Raw genomic sequence first — 13,248 nt, 5'->3', positions numbered from 1 at the left:
AAACTTATACAAGATATTGAGGCAGGGGCACCTGGGTGGCTCAGTCGGCTAAGCGTCTGACTTCAGCTCAGGTCATGATCTCATGGTTTCGAGCCCACGTCAGGCTCTGTGCTGACAGCTCAGAGCCTGGAGCTTGGACCCTGCTTCAGATTCTGTGTCTCCCCTTCTCTCTGCCCCTCCCATGTTCATACTCTGTCTCTGTTTCTAAATAATAAATAAATGTTTACAAATTTTAAATAAATAAAAGATATTGAGGCAAAGTTTTTTAATTAATTGGATATTATAAAAGTATTTAATAATTTTAGGTGTACTTTGGCTATGCAAGAATGTCTTAATTTGCAGGAGATGCATGCTCAAGTATTTGAGATAAAACAGTTCAGTATAAATATATGAATAGAGATGGGAAAAATGGGTGAAGGGGAGTGGGATGTACAGGATTCCAGTTATAGAATAAATCACAAAAATGAAAGGTATATCATAGAGAATATAGTCAGTGGTATGGCAATAATGCTGTATAATGACAGATGGTAGCAACACTTGTGGTGAGCACAGAATAACATATGGTGTTGTCAAATCACTATGTTGTGCACCTGAAACTGATGTAACAGTGTGTCAACTGTACTCCAATAAAAATATATATATGAATAACAGAGAAAATAGTTATGGTAAGCTGTTAATTGCTGAATCTAGGAAGAAGTTACTGGCTGTTCACTGTACTATTAATTTCTCTCTACATGTGATTTTCTTTTCTTTCTTAAAGACTTTACTTTGAGACATGATGGAAAAAATATGGAACACTGCATGAATTTGTGTGTCATCCTCATGCAGGGGCCGTGTTAATCTTCTCTGTATCGTATCAAGTCTAGTGTATGTGCTGCTGTAGGAAGCACAGGTGAAATTTTTAATAAAACTGGGGGTGATGATACGGTGCCTGGGTGGCTGAGTCAGGTTAAGCGTCCAACTTCAGCTCAGGTCGTGATCTCAGGGTTCGTGAGTTCAAGCCCTGCATTGAGCTTTCTGCTGTCACCACAGAACCCGCTTCAGATTCTCTGTTCCCCCCCTGTCTCTGCCCCTCGGCTTGTTCTCTCTCTCAAAATAAATAATTTTTTTTAAAAAAATGGGGATGATGGGGTGCCTGGGTGGCTCAGTCAGTTAAGTGTCTGACTCTTGATTTTGGCTCAGGTCATGATCTCTCTCCCACTTCAGGCTGCATGCTGACAGTGCAGAGCCTACTTGGGATTCTCTTTCTCTTTGCGTACCCACCCCCCGCCCCGCTTCCCTGTTCAGTGCTCTCTCAAAATAAATAAACTGTTTTAAAAAAAAAACAAACAAACCAAGTTACTCTTTAAAAACAAAAACTAGTGGCGCATGGGTGGCTCAGTCGGTTAAGCATCCGACTTCGGCTCAGGTCATGATCTCACGGTCCTTGAGTTCGAGCCCCGCGTTGGGCTCTGTGCTGACAGCTCAGAGCCTGAAGCCTGCTTCAGATTCTGTGTCTCCCTCTCTCTCTGACCCTCCCCCGTTCATGCTCTGTCTCTGTCTCAAAAATAAACATTAAAGAAAAAAATTTTTAATATTTCAATTCTAAATCTTTGAATGACTCTAAAAATGTTTTTAAATGTATCAACTTTATTCATGCAAATGAGATCTCTCTTTGATGGTGACTGTCAATAATTTGAAGATTAAAATGTTATGTAGGCTTTGAAGCCTAAAAACCAACATAAATCTGATTGCAGAAACAAGCTCAAATTCATTAAGCTTTGAAAATATTTTTTTAACTTTATTTATTTTGAGAGAAAGAGCAGGCAAGCAAGGGAGGGGCAGAGAAAGAGGGAGAGAGAATCACAAACAGGCCCCCCCCTGCCAGCACAGAGCCCGACTCTGGGCCCGAACTGATGAACCTTAAGATTATAACCTAAACTGAAATCAAGAGTCAGACATTTAACTGAATGAGCCACCCAAGTGCCCCTAAAATACTTTTAATGGAAAAACTATTATCATTCCTTATGAGGATTATATAAAATGTCCAAAATGATCTCCTTCCAGTTTATTCCAGTATACTTTATAAATATCTTCATTTGCTGAAGATGGCACTCTTATTAATTCAAACACTTGAGCCTAACTTTATGCCATGGACATAGCTTAGGTGCTATATATATATACCACAAGGGGCTTAATCAAATAAATACAGATTTTTACACTAAAACAATTATGGAAAAAAAATGTGTATAAAACTGGGAGATGAAGGGCACCTGGATGGCTTAGTCAGAAGAACGTATGACTTTTGATCTTGGGGTCAGTGTTCCAGACCCACATTGGGTGTAGAGATTACTTAAAACACACACACACACACACACACACACACACACACACACACACCCCTGAGGCACCTGGGTGGCTCAGTCAGTTAAGTGTCCCAACTCTTGATTTCAGCTCAGGTCACAATCTCATGGTCTTTTTTTTTTAAAAAAACATTTATTCAACTTTGAGAGACAGAAACAGCGTGAGTGGGGATGGAGCAGAGAGACAGGGAGACACAGAATCTGAAGCAGGCTCCAGGATCTGAGCTGTCAGCAACAGAGCCCGATGCAGGGCTTGAACCCATGGACCACAGGATCATGACCTGAGCTGAAGTTGGACACTTAACCAACTGAGCCACCCAGGCACCCCATGATCTCATGGCTCTTGAGTTTGAGCCCTGCATCAGGCTCTGTGCTGACAGCTCACAGCCTGGAGCCTGCTTCAGATCTGGGTCTCCCTCTCTCTCTGCCCCTCCCCCGCTCATGCTCGGTTGGTCTCTCTCTCAAAAATAAATATTTAAAAAAGAAATAAAAAACCGCTGACTCCTAAGCACCACCCTACATCAAGATAATCAAAATCCTCAAGGAAAGAGTACAGGGGCACCTGAGTGGCTTAGTGAGTTACCGGCTCAGGTCATCATCTCACAGTTTGTGGGTTTGAGCCCCACATCAGACTCTGTGCTGACAGCTAGGAGGCTGGAGCCTGCTTTGGATTCTGTGTGTCTCTCTCAAAAATAAAATAAACATTAAAAAAATAAAAAGAATACAGAACATTGTATTTTAAACATACTCTGCAGGTGATTCTTATGCATTTTAAAAGTTGAGAACCACTAAACTTACTAATAGCTTTGGGAAACATTTTTAGAAAGTTTACCAAACTTTAATGCAATCTCTACTAAGTGACAAGGAAAGCCCTTCACATCTATTCCTTTTTCTCCCCTCAACTTCTACCAGTTCGGCCAAAGACATCTCTGTAAAGGCAATTTGGTCTCCCATTGCACTGACTGATGCTAGCAATCTTGGTAGTATGACCTAACTTGCTCTAGGATTAAATATCAACAGGTACTTTAAGAAGCCAAATAGGCCTGGGGCATCTGGGTGGCTCAGTGGGTTAAGGGTCTGACTCCCGCTCAGGTCAAAAATCTCAGGGTTTGTGGGTTCGAGCCCTATGTCAGGCTCTGTACTGGACACCATGGAGTCTGAAGCCTGCTTCAAATTGTGCCTCCCTCGCTCTCTGACCCTCCCCCATTCACGCTCTGTCTTTCTCAAAAACAAACATTAAAAAAAAAAATAAGCCACTATCAACAACAGCCAAAGTATGGAAAGAGCCCAAATGTCCATCGATGGATGACTGGATAAAGATGTGGTGTGTATATATATATATATATATATACACACACACACACACACACACACACACACACACACACACACAATGGACTATTACTCAGCAATCAAAAAGAATGAAATCTTGACATTTGCAACTATGTGGATGGAACAAGAGGGTATTATGCTAAGTGAAATGAGTCAGAGAAAGACAAATATCATATGACTTCATTCATATGAGGACTTTAGGACACAAAACAGATGAACATAAGGGAAGGGAAGTAAAAATAATATAAAAACAGGGAGGGGAACAAAACATAAGAGACTCTTAAATATGGAGAACAAACTTGAGGGTTAGTGCAGGGGTTGCAGGAGGGGGGATGGGCTAAATGGGTAAGGGGCATTAAGGAATCTACTGAAATCATTGTTTCACTATATGCTAACTAATTTGGATGTAAATTTTTAAAAATTAAACATAAAATTTAAAAAAGACAGAGGGGCGCCTGGGTGGCGCAGTTGGTTGAGCGTCCAACTTCAGCCAGGTCGCGATCTCGCGGTCCGTGAGTTCAAGCCCCGCGTCAGGCTCCGGGCTGATGGCTCAGAGCCTGGAGCCTGTTTCCGATTCTGTGTCTCCCCTTCTCTCTGCCCCTCCCCGTTCATGCTCTGTCTCTCTCTGTCCCAAAATATAAATAAATAAATAAATAAATAAATAAATAAATAAATAAAAATAAAAAAGAGAGACAGAGACAACATGAGTGGGGGAGGGGCAGAGGGAGGAGAGAGAATCCCAAGCAGGCTCCACACTGTTAGTACAGAGCCCAACGCAGGGCTTGAACTCACAAAACCATGAGACCATGACCTGAACTGAAACCAAGAGTCAGAGGCTTAACTGCCTGAGTCACCCAGGCACCCCTAATTTTATCTAATTTTAACTAATCTTAGTATAAATTTAAATAGCCTCATGCGGATAGTGGTTACCATACTGGCCAATGTTGCAAACTCCTAATGACCCATATAAATCGGGGAAGGTATCTTATTCTAGCATTCAGAAACAACCAATACCAATTTTCCCAGATGCCCCACTTTCCCCCTTGGTTTCCTTAAAAGAGAGACCTCATTATTTTCTATGGGACTTTATAAGCAACAAAATCACTGACTCAAAATATTCATCCCAATTTCTTTTTTTTTTTTTTTTTTTTAACGTTTATTTATTTTTGGGACAGAGAGAGACAGAGCATGAACGGGGAGGGGCCGAGAGAGAGGGAGACACAGAATCGGAAACAGGCTCCAGGCTCTGAGCCATCAGCCCAGAGCCCGACGCGGGGCTCGAACTCACGGACCGCGAGATCGTGACCTGGCTGAAGTCGGACGCTTAACCGACTGCGCCACCCAGGCGCCCCCCAATTTCTTTTTTAAATTAAAAATGTTTTTTATTTTAGAGAGTAAGCACACACACACAAGGGGAGGGGCAGAAAGGGGGAGAGAGGGAATCTCAAGCAGCCTTTAAGCTCAGCACAGAGCTCGACGTGGGATGCCATCCCACAACCCTGGGCTCATGACCTGAGCCAAAATCATGAGTCAAAGCTCAACTAACTGAGCCACCCATGTGCCCCTACTTATTTTTAATTGAAGTGTTTTTATTTTATGTACAATGAGTTGCATTAAGGTAGGTATCCTGGGTATCTGCAGTTAAGGGAGGTATCTTGGATGACCCATTCAAGGAAGTTCACTTAATGTAACTTAATGAAGCCTATATTCTTCACGGACTGACGGAAATACTGGCAGCACATACTGAGAGTGTATTTCTGGGTCAGACCCTGCTGGTTCCAGCAAATGCAGCAAGAATGAGACCCCTGGCCAAATTTCCTCAGATGGCTCCAGTACAGCTGTTGGTGACACGTTTTGCTCTCAGATGCAATGAGGCAAAAGGCCATAGCAATCTTTAATACTCCTCCAAGAGGCAGAGATTCTAGATTTATAGTACACAGTTCCAATCCATTCATCCAAAATGGTTTACTTATTAAATTCTTAAATATAATTACTATGTACAAAATAGGATAACTTATCCCAGTACATTCACAATACTTAAACAGAATTGTTCTAAGCATTTTATGTATATTAGTTTATTTAAACCTGGTAACTCTTTGAGGAAGGTATTATCCCAAGTTTATAGCTGAAGAATAGTTTAAATGGCAACTGCTAATAGAATTTTAAAGACAGTATTTAACAGAACTTTAAAGAATTGGGCAGTAGAGGTAAGAGGATTTAAAAATGAACAAAAATCCTTGTCAAAATCATTAAGAGTCTAAATAAGTGTTTTAATACCAAGTCCTAAAACAAACAGTTCCTGATAGGAGTATCTCCAACCTTTAAGATTAGTAAGAGTTTTAGACCACTTAATCCCCAATTCTGTACTGAATACTCAGGAATCATCTTTCCCCCCCCCCCCCAAGGAATCATCTTTAATCCATTCCTTTTTCATCCAGGAAATGAACAACTCTTTAAAAACTTATCAAGTGAAAAAGGCCTAAATATCCCCCTAAAAGTGCAATGGTTAAGTAAATCATAAAAAGGAATACTATCTATTGGGAGGAAAGCAAGTTTCAGAACAGCATTGTGTATATATATGTCCTTATATGTAGAGTATCCAGAATGATACAAAAATAACTATCGGAAAAGTTAGATGAAAGGAGATAAGAAGGGAATTGAACTTTTTTTCCCTACTGAAATACAAATGTAATTTTCAAAGACAAAATATTAGGCCAACAAAATTTTGCATATTCCAATTTTGCATATTCTCTATACAAAATCCCTTTTGATGGAGACCATTCACCTCACTTACTGAGCAGAAAAGAGTTAACATAGAAGGCCTGCGACTGCTATCCTTAGAAAGACATGCCAGGTTGGCCCGTGGCTAGTGTGAGAACCTGGATTTGGGGAAAACTAATCCCCATTCCAAGAGCTAATAAGAGTGGCTCACTGTGACTAAACTGTACCAAAAAATGTGGTTCATGTGTAACACCTACCTTCCCTCCAGGAACCTGGAATTTTAATGGGTGACAGGCAGAAGGTGCCTATAACAATCCTAGGCACTGTGTCTCTCAGGAGCTTCGCTGCTGGGCAACATTTTGCACATATGTGTTGTCACAATTCCTTGTTGAAGGAATTAAGTGTGTCTGATGTGACTCTACTGGGAAAGGCACTGGGAGAGGTTCAGCTTTGGAAGCATGAGTCCAGTTTCCTCAGACTTCACTTCATATGCCTTTTCCCTTTGCTGATTTTGCTTTGTATCCTTTTGCTGTAATAAATCACGGTCCTAAATACAATCCCCACACACTAACCCTGACAGTGGCCAAAATGAAATGTCTTCTGGAGGTAACTAAAGACCCATTTTGTGGCTTTCTTCTCTTTTATGTATAGAACCCCCATCTCAGACTTCTAGATTTTATCATAAAGATAATCCTAGAAGCTACATGAATTGGTTTAAGTATATTTTAGGGAATAAGGGAGTAGGAGAGACTAGGTAGATGCTTACCAAATCTGTTTCCTCTCCCTGGCTAAACAGCTAGACTACATTTCTCAGCCTTTCTTGCATAGGTGTGGCCAAGATTCTAAGTTCTAGCCAATAAAACGCAGGCCAAAAATGATACCAGCCACTTCTGGACCTTGTCCATAAAACCTCATACTCATGACCCTCTGGTTTTATCACCATCTGCCAGCTAAACAAAGAGGACTCCCTCTAGAGAAAAACAATGCCACAAGATGGAAGGAGCCTGGGTTCCTGAATTACCACACAGAAGGCAACCTAATGAACACTCAATGAAAGTTATCTGACGAAAGTTATCGGAGTATAAATGTCTACTGTTAAGCCACTGATATCTTGGGGTTGTTTATTACGTTAATCTGCTTTGCATACTAACAGACGGCATGATCTGGTAAACATTTTTAGAAGCTACTCTTGACAATGCAAAATACTGAGAAAGAGGAGGTCACAAGGAAATTTGATAATATTAAGAGGGAGGGGCGCCTAGGTGGCTCAGTTGGTTAAGCATCCGACTCTTGATTTCAGCTCAGGCCATGATCTCACAGCTTCAGTTCGAGCCGCGCATCGAGCTGTCTGTTGTCAGCACAGAGCCTGCTTAAGATCCTCTGTTCCCCACCCCCTACCCCTGCCCTGCTCAAGCACACGTTCTCTCATCTCTCAAAAATAAACAACAAAAGATTATAGGGAAAGCAAAGTGAATGCATTCAAGAGAGAACTGCAAGGACTCTCTGAAACTGTGAATAAGCAAGACAAGTGAAGGAAAAGGAGCAGTCAAATATATTTCCACTAAGCACCTGGATTCCACTTACTCCTGACATGAAACAACTAAGAGAATACATGGCAAGAAAGAAAATCAAGAATTCAATTTGGACAGGACTATGAATTATAGCCTGCAACATAGCAAGGGTGAGCTACAAATAATAGATCTGGGAGTCATCAACATATAAAAAAAAAAAAAAAAGACGGGATAGAACTACAGAATGAAAATAAGAGCGTCTAGAGAGAATCCTAAGGAAGCTTAGTGTTTCAGGGTGGATAAAGAGGAACTCAAGAAAGGAAATGAAGAGTAGCCTGAGAAGTGGAAAAAACTTAGAATGCGTAATATCAGAAACCAAGCAAAGTCCTCTACTTAGTGGTAATAAGTAAAACCTACAAACAGCATCCCTAAAGAGAGCCTTAAGGATGAACCTTCACCAAATGTCCATTGTGGCAGACAGCCTCTAAAACAACCCCAACAATCCCTAAAATGTCTATCCTTATGTAATCCCCTCCCTTTATGAGTGGGATGGACCTTAAGTATAGCTTCAAAAGAAGGAAATAGTCATTTCCAGGTGTACGTTACAAAAAAGACTGACTTCTGTCTTGTTTACCTCTCTCTGAGCCTATGCTCTAAGCAAGCTGCCATGCTGTGAGTATGGAAAAGACACATGTGGCAAGCAACTGATGTCTCCAAACCAACAGCAAGAATTTGAAGCCAGACAAATGCCACGTGAGTGAGCTTGTAAGATCTCTCCACCCTTCAGCCTTGAGATGACTGCAGCCCGTTAATACTTGCATTGGAACTCTGTGAAAGACACTGAGCCAGAAGTACCTAGCCAAGCTGTGCCTTAGAAATAAAGAACAAGAAAGGTTAAATAGCTAAATTCGGAGGTATTTTGTCATGCAGTAATTGATAACTAATATACCTATAGTCTGCAGAAATCATGGGGGGGAAAGATTTTTTTTTAGGTTTATTTATTTTGAGAGAGATAGAGCACATGGGGAGGGGCAGAGAGAGAGGGAGAAAGAGAATCCCAAGCAAGCTCCGCACTGTCAGCACAGAGCCAGACGCGAGGCTCAATCCCCCGGGATATGAGCTGAAATCAAGAGTTGGACACTTAACCAACTGAGCCACCCAGGTGCCCCCATGGGGGAAAGATTTAAAAGATATAGCTGGCAGTATACCGAAACTATATAGAAATTATAAATTATCAGAAATAGCAACTAACTGATCATTGATAACCTTCAAGGGGAAAGTTAGTGACTACCAGAAGGTAGGCCAAGACACCTCCATAAAGTGGACAATGCATCAGGTAATAAGACCAGGGCCTACTTCAAGCCCCAGCCCCTCCAAAACCTCCCAAGCCACTTCAGATCATCTACAGGCTAATCTACCTCCTCTCCCCTTCAATATGTATGATGCACTATAAAATTAGGGGCGCCTGGGTGGCTCAATCAGTTAAGCATCCGACTCTGGCTCAGGTCACGATCTCACGGTTTCTGGGTTCGAGCCCCGCATCAGGCTCTGTGCTGACAGCTCCAAGCCTGCAGCCTGCTTTGGATTCTGCGTCTCCCTCTCCCTCAGCCCCTCCCCTTCCTATGCTCTCTTTCTCTAAAATAAACATTAAAATTTTTTAATTTAATCAAACTGTTCACTATTGTTTCATGTGTATTATCCTTTATATCAGGCTCCCGTAGACATGCCTTGGGTTTTATTCCATAGCTCTTCCTCACCATCACTCCCAACCAATCAGCTTTGAGGGCACTGAAAACATTCCAGAACTGTGAAAAATACAATACCAATATTAATTTCTAGGACCCTAAAATATAATTTGACTAGGCCTAACAAAAAGGAAAATGTAGCCCAAGTTTGGCAAAGTTCTTCCACCTTCATCATCCATGAAATGGAGATAATTTTCCACAATCTCATTTCACATTGGTTTGTCTTTAACTGTAGAAGCATCTTTACATTATGTATCACTAAAAAAGTTTACTTGATAGTATTTTTCTTAGGACAAGATGCATCCCAATTTCAGAGATGTTAAAATGTTGAAAATTTGTTTTATAATCAGTGAAATCTGTTATTCCTTCTCTTTACGCAGTCTTCTCATATGTGCCACTGTGAAATTAAATTTAAGTAACTTGTGATTTACACCAATAATTGGCTCTAAATTAAATAAAATAATCCTCACAAAAATCTGAACCTCAAGAGGGTATTTACTGGAATAAACTAGAAAGCAGTGTAATCTCCAAAAGTTTTTGTTTTCTTTTTAATTTTTATATTGGGGCGGGGGGAGGCAGGGGAGAGGGGCAGAGAGAGAGAATGAATCTCAAACAGGCTCCTCACTCAATACAGAGCCCAAAGCAGGGCTCAATCCCAGGACCCTGGGATCATGACCTGAACTGAAACCAACCAAGGCTCAACCGACTGAACCAGCCAAGCACACCTGCTAAAACATTATGAAATGCTTAAATTTTTTTTTTTAACATTTATTTATTTCTGAGAGACAGAGAGACAGAGCGTGATTATGGGAGGGGCAGAGAGAGAAGGAGACACAGAATCCGAAATAGGCTCCAGGCTCCGAGCTGTCAGCAGAGCCCGACGCAGGGCTCGAACCCACAGACCGCGAGATCATGACCTGAGCTGAAGTCGGCCGTTCAACCAACTGAGCCACCCAGGCGCCCCTTAAATGCTTGAGTGGGAGAGCCACTAGCACACAATGAGAATTAGAGATGAAATAAACATCACACAAAGGACAGCACCACCAACAAAGAATTATCCTGCCCAAACACCAACAGTGCCCTTGCTGAGAAAATGGCTTTTGCATCCACTTTCCGTAAGGTGAGCCCTAGATGTGAACACCTCAGGTATGGCTTTCTACAAAGTTAACACAAAGCCAAGCACAACTTAAATTCATCAGATGATAAGAAATAGTGTATCGCTTTCGTGAAGTGGCTACCACAACTTATCAGAGAAACAGTTTATGCACCATATGCACTAACTCAGCCAACTATTTGTTGAGTACTGACTGTGTGTCAGGTATTTAAGATACATCCGTGAAGAGACATACACATATGCCTGTATTCCCACTGGAGATGAGAAATAGTAATCATTAGAAATTATAAAACATGTCAGGAGATGCTAAGTACTATAGAAAAAGAAAAAAACATCAGGGTAAAAGTGAGCCAGAGGACAGGAGGGATGCAATTTAAGTTTTCTGACGGTGGTCAGAGTGAGCCTTATTGAGAAAGAAGTCTTTGAGCAGACTTAAAAGGAGCTGAGGGGTTCAGTCATGCACATATCTGAGAGAATGTTCCAGGCAGAAGGATCAATCAGTTGGTACACAGGCTTCCTAAGAGACTGCGTGGCATCTGTAAGGCAAAGCAAGGAGGTCAAGTGTAGTTGAAGGAAACCAACTGGGTGGACAGGGGTGATAAGTTAGGGGGAAATGGAGAATACATGAGTAGGTATAGAGCAGAGTTAAATTCTGTAGGTAATTAAAGGACTCTGGCTTTTAAGAAAGACAAATGGAGAATCAATGGATGGTCCTGAACAGGACAACATGATATGACTTTTAAAATACAAGAATTACTCTAGATGACGAACTGAGAAGCAAGGATAGAAGCGAGGTAGATAATAATAGCACATTAAGAGACAATTAGTCACTGAAACTCAACACAGAAGAACTCTACAAAGCTATACACAAATATGCCAAAACTAAGTTAGTATATCAAGATATCATACCAATGTTTTGTGGTTGCCAGAGAACTTGAGGGGCTTACTGATACAGGAGTAACTAAATACTTTCATGTAATTTCTATATTTTACATTTAGATACACGATCTCAACTTCTGTAATCTTTGGCATATTTGTCTGTTTGAAAAGGGAAGGGGAAAATTCTTTTTTAAGATTTTTTTTTAACGTTTATTTATTTTTGAGAGACAGCGTGAGTGGGGGAGGAGCAGAGAGGGAGACCCAGAATTTGAAGTAGGCTACAGGCTCTGAGCTGTCAGCACAGAGCCTGACACGGGGCTCGAACTCACAAACACTGAGATCATGACCTGAGCTGAACTCCGCCGCTTAACCAACTGAACCACTCAGGTGCCCCTCTTTTTTAAGATTTTATTTTTAAGTTATCTCTACACCCAACATGGTGCTTGAACCTACAACCTTGAGAGACCAAGAGTCACACATTTCTCCAACTGAGCCAGCCAGGGACCCCTTTTTTGTTAAGATTACTTTTCTATTTCTTTATATAAAGATGATAGATTTTTCTTTTTAAGTAATCTCTACACCCAACGTGGGGCTTGAACTCATGACCCCAAGATCAAGTGTCACAGGCTCTACCAACTGAGCCAGCCATCTGCTTTAGGAAAGGGGAATATTCTTAACAGTGGGCATATACATGGTAGACTTAACTCTCTATTACCCAAACTAAAGAGTAAAAACCAAGTGTAAATAATCCAATCATGAACATCCCAAAATTATGTATTACTGAGGTCAGAAAAGCCTAGTATAAAACTTGTTTTTTAGAACCCAGCTGACAAGGGATAAGGAAATATCCAAAGGCATAATGGTCAACAAATAGTAAATAGGTATGAAATAATAACAAATGGGGCATGAACTAACTTGTTTCCTAACCATGCCACTTTACACAAGCAATTTCTACTCAATTCAATAGAATCTTAAAGATGTTAAAGAACATTTAACAGCCTCTTGTGGATATTTTCAGAATTTTACAAAACTTAATCCAATCCATACATCAGCATAGTTTGAAATACTGTTAGTGTTAACAAATAAATCTTTTTTTTTTTTTTTAAATTTTTTTTTTTCAACGTTTATTTATTTTTGGGACAGAGAGAGACAGAGCATGAACGGGGGAGGAGCAGAGAGAGAGGGAGACACAGAATCGGAAACAGGCTCCAGGCTCTGAGCCATCAGTCCAGAGCCTGACGCGGGGCTCGAACTCACGCACCGCAAGATCGTGACCTGGCTGAAGTCGGACGCTTAACCGACTGCGCCACCCAGGCGCCCCCTTTTTTTTTTTTTTTTTTAAGTAAGCTCTTCACCCAATGTAGGGCTTGAACTCATGACCCCGAGACCAAGAGACCCATGCTCTACAGACTGAGTCAGCCAGGCACCCCCAATAAATCCCTATTTTTAAAAAACGGAGAAAGTGGAGAACCAGAAAAGTATGCCTACTCCAAAGTCAGAAACGAATCAAGTTTTTGACTTGGAATCAACTAAATATTCAGAAGCATCTTCCCAGAAGTAACTGCAAAACTATAAAGCAATATAGTGTATAATATACTCAATTA

General features: G+C 41.0%; 1 protein-coding gene and 1 non-coding gene across 8 annotated transcripts in view; both read right to left on the bottom strand.

Annotated features, from left to right (window-relative positions):
- CNOT1 (CCR4-NOT transcription complex subunit 1) overlaps positions 1 to 13,248 on the bottom strand; it is a 102,526-nt gene that overhangs the window by 83,280 nt on the left and 5,998 nt on the right. The window lies entirely within an intron of this gene.
- Positions 784 to 890, bottom strand: LOC115503616. The gene has a single exon (XR_003965451.1). It is a non-coding gene; the product is annotated as a U6 spliceosomal RNA (small nuclear RNA).

The sequence above is a fragment of the Lynx canadensis genome, chromosome E2 (genome assembly GCF_007474595.2).
Source record: "Lynx canadensis isolate LIC74 chromosome E2, mLynCan4.pri.v2, whole genome shotgun sequence".
In the NCBI taxonomy this organism is placed as follows: Eukaryota; Metazoa; Chordata; class Mammalia; order Carnivora; family Felidae; genus Lynx; species Lynx canadensis.
Note: the sequence above shows the minus strand (reverse complement) of the source record. Positions and strands in the feature narration are given on the sequence as shown.